Below are 4,489 nucleotides of genomic sequence, written 5' to 3' on the forward strand. Positions count from 1 at the left end.
CGGAAGATGCCCCCATGCCCGCTAAAGCCCGATGCTTGGGAGAGAGCACTGGAAAAGTACTCCGACAAGAACTATACAAAATCGCTCGTCGGGATGTTGAGGTATGGCGCGCTGATCGGATACACCGGTTCTCGAGTTGGCCAGAGAATATACAGGAACCACGGCAGTGCACGAGAGCAGCCTGAACTGCTCGTCAAGGATTTAATGGAACAGCTGGGGAATAAGAGGTTAAAAGTTTACAACGCGCGCGACCAGTTACCACCCTTCTTTGTAAGTAGTCCGATTGGACTGGTCGACAAGAATGATGGCAACAAGAGGAGGATTCACGACTTGAGCTACCCAGACGGCTTCAGTGTTAATGACGGAATTCATGGTGAGAGAACAAAGGTTGTGTTTGCCACTCTGCAAGATATTATGGCTATTATGAGAGAGATGGGGACCGGGTGCTTTTTTATAAAGCGAGATTTCAAGGATGCCTATCGCCATATCCCTATCTCTCCAACAGACTCAAAGATGCTCGGGTTTGCGTGGGAGGATGAATTTTTTGAGGAATTGTTCCTCCCCTTCGGCCTCTCGTCCGCACCTTTTTTGTTCAATTTTGTTGCGGAGGGATTTCATTGGATCCTCGAGCAGAGGTTGAAACCTCTCAAGGGAAAGGTGATCCACTATTTAGACGACTTTCTCATAGTGTTGCCTAGAGGGTCGAAATGGAGGAATGCTGCCCGGATCTTTGATGAAACCGCCGAAGAACTCGGACTTATGGTCAAGACATCGAAAAATCGTGAAGGGGAAGTTACCGACTTTGTGGGGTTTGAGCTTGACTCGCAACGGATGGTGGCTCGCCTCGCACAGGAAAAGCTTGAAAAAACCAGGATGCTGGTGTCAAGCTGGGTGGATAAGCAGACTATTTCCACAAAGCAGCTGGAGATTCTGCTTGGGAAGCTGGATCGTGCGAGCACGGTGGTCCCTGTGGGTAGAACCCACTGCCGGGAATTGATCACGCTGCAGGATAAGTGCCCATCAGGCTCTAAGAATGGCGAGAATAAGGCCATCAGCATATCGGACGGGGCGAGGAAGGAGTTGGAATGGTGGCGAAACGTCTTGACAACCAACCCCCATGTCAAGGTGCTTCCCTCAAATAGGAAGACTATAGAGGTGTTCACAAATGCGTCCGGGTTCAAGGGGATGGGAGGCTATTACCTAAAGGAGAAACAGGGCCTTGCGAGTCTGCCGGCGGAACAATACTTCATGAAACCTCACCCAGAAAGAAACACTCGGGAGAAAGACCCGCTCCCGAAAGAACTGATGGCGGTGGAGGAGGCATTAACACTGTGGGGCCCAGCGCTGAAAGGATTCAGGGTGGTGTTCAATACATCCTGTGTAGGAGTGGCATTCGGACTACTTCACCGTACTATCCACAATAGCGGCCCCCCCTCAGATACCCTGAAGCGGATCTTGTTACTCGGACAAAGACATGATGTTGATATTTGGTCCCACTGGATCCCAAACGAAGACAACGAGCTTGCGATTTGCCTTTCGCGGTTTGAAAGGCACAGAATTCATGCGCTAGCTCCGAAGCTCTGTGTGCTGGGAGGTTAGTCTGTATCTCGGTTTTCTCGGACTGTTTCTTATTGACATGGCAGAAAGCCGAGCAATGCGATACGAAAGTCGGTTCTCGCCCTCTGAAAGCCGGTTCGCACCCACCGAAGGCCAGTCCTCAATCACCCAAAGCCGGTCCGCACCCACCGAAGGCCAGTCCTCAACCACCGAAAGCCGGTTCTCACCCGGCAAAAGCCGATCATCAGCCTCCGAAAGCCGGTTCTCAACCTCAGAAAGCCGGTTCTCGCCCTCTGAAAGCCGGTTCGCACCCACCGAAGGCCAGTCCTCGCCCACCGAAAGCCGGTTCTCACCCTTCAAAAACCGATCCTCAGCCTCCGAAAGCCGGTTCTCAACCTCAGAAAGCCGGTTCTCACCCTCCGAAGGCCAGTCCCCACCCTCCGAAAGCGGGTTCTCGCCCTCCGAAAGCGGGCCCCCACCCCCCGAAGGTCGATCCCGACCGTACGAAAGTCGATTCACGCCGCCGGAGGGCACCAAGCAAATAAATAATAAGGCATCCCGGCAACGACGGACGCTAGTATCTCGAAATTTCTCCTATGCGCCACCTAAACCAGATCCCCCACAATCATTACCACAATCACCACCGCCGTCACGAACGCCGTCACCACCACCACCACCATATAAGCGGACGCCATCTCCTCCACCTCCAAAGGAATACCAACAACCAACAACCAAACCCAGAGCCCCACGTAGAAAGCCTCGCAAAGTAGCATTAGCCTCAGGGTCAGAGGCGGAAAAAATTCCGGTCGATGTAGAGAAAAAGCAAGATGGCGATTTGGGGGTCTGTATCATATTCATGGCACTATTCTGGTTGCTTTTCAGTTTTATATGTAGGCTAGTTCGCTTGCTCTGGCGGCTTGTTAGATTCGTTGCTGGGATATGAGAGTTGATCAGGTTATCTATTTTACAAAATTTTCGTACTTTCATATCTTTCTCTCGAGTTAGTTATTTTTTCCCCTCCCGTATATTTGTAGGCCGAATTCAAACTTTCCACGGATACGAAGGGGATGCGATGAAATAGGGGGAAGAAGAGGGGCCCTCGAGTGTTACCGATGGATTGATTGGTAAGGTATATATATCGGTGGTGACGGGCGTCGTCGTGAGTTTTACGCGGTGCCGCCTATGCTTTCCACCAGATATGGTGACTTGGGTATCATGCCGGTATGGTTGTTATTTTTCTCATCAGTCGGTGTCTGCTGCGCGTGCTCCTGATTTCTAATATCAATGCCTACAACATAACCCGAGGCCAATGGGACCCTTAAGTCCAGTGATGCACGGTACAGTACAGCCACGAGACGAGAGGGGCGGTGAAAAGAGGGGAGGTTTCTGGTTGTAGAAATGATCTGATCCAAGCGTTTCCTTGGCAGAGGCTTATTCTTCAACACCGGGGGCCTGGCGTGTGGTGCGTGTTTCCGGAATAGATATCCCGCACTCGGCGAATAAACAGAGTATCATCCAAGAGCCAAGACGACGACTGCCCGCAATCTACTCCCCTCCCTCGCCCCCGGCAGAGCATTTCCCACCTGGGCCTGATGGCAGCTTCCCTGTGTGCCCCGGAAGCTCATCCTTCCTTCTCTCCACTTCTGCTTCGCCACTACTCTGCCAAGCAAGCGCCCAAGTGCCCCTACCCCCTACATCAAGCACATTCTGTACACCCGGCTCACCCCCATCTGGCTGAGCACCCAATCGCCGCCCGACTGTTTCCACTGCTCTGTCAACGAACTCAAGCACTGTGCTTACAGCTCCAACATCGCTGCAGTGAAGAAACAAGTGGGGATCGATACCTGACATTGGGATGTTAGTCGGATTCAAGGGAATAGTTAGCTCGCGCTTCTTTGAGCAGATGGACGGGAATTGAAAGGATGGACGGCCAAAATTCCTATGCGTCGAGTTTACTATGTGAGAGGTGGCGGCCACTGCTATCAGAGACTCTGCCCGGTCACTTACCGATGGCAGAATTAGGGTGTGAGACGTCGCGAACCGACCGACTTCAGTGAGAAGGGTGTGCCCGAAAGAAGCGCGGAGAGCCACCGCTATGGAGGTCCTCATCTCTTCCTTCTTCCACCCCTACTCACTCGGAATGCGCGGTCCGCTGGGCAACCCGCGCGTTTAAGACTTCTTCAGCAGGCGCCTTTGGAGTGGGAAATGGTAGATCTCCTTCTCGACCTCTCCCTCCAGAACCCTCTCAGGGGAGCTCCTCAAGCGTCTCGCCTGCCTGCAAAAATCTGGTTGTGCAGCCATTAGTTCTCGCAGATCCTGTATTCGCCCTAAGCTTGTGTCACATGTAAACCCAAAGTGGATGGATGGGCTTCAAGTGACGTAAGGGGTCAGGTCGTAGGTATGATTGGAAGGTAATCGGAAAGGGCAAAATAGGGAGAAAGTGGAGAAGGGAGGGGTTTTGGTTGCTGAATAAATGGGGAAGTAGGTGGGTATTGGGACAAGGAATTGTGTCTGCCAAAACAATTTCAAGTGGCGGCGAGCACAGAGCCACGGGCTACATTATCTAAGCCGGCTATGAAACACAGCCTTTTGAGGTCTAGAGAGATGCGAGTTAATGGGTCCACCACCGGAGGGCAATTACCAGAATAAAACTCGTTGATGAGGCCAAAAACAAACCGTATATTATTTGCGTTGTCACCTGGGACCAATCTTCCTTCACTCCTCCTGTGAGCCTTGTCATTTGTTTTGAGCCTATCCAAAGATGTTGAGCATTCCCCATCCGCGCTCACATCATTCATTTTCCAATCCTCTTTGGGCGGAGGGGGCTCGGCCACGGCTACGGCATGGCTCTTCGGCAACTCCTACAGAACAGGTACCAAAGCCAGTGAATCAAACCCGTCCTCAGAAGAGCTGCTCTGAATGTCCTCCTCCG

This window comes from Tuber melanosporum, assembly GCF_000151645.1.
Source record: "Tuber melanosporum whole genome shotgun sequence assembly, scaffold_8, strain Mel28".
NCBI classification, from domain to species: Eukaryota; Fungi; Ascomycota; class Pezizomycetes; order Pezizales; family Tuberaceae; genus Tuber; species Tuber melanosporum.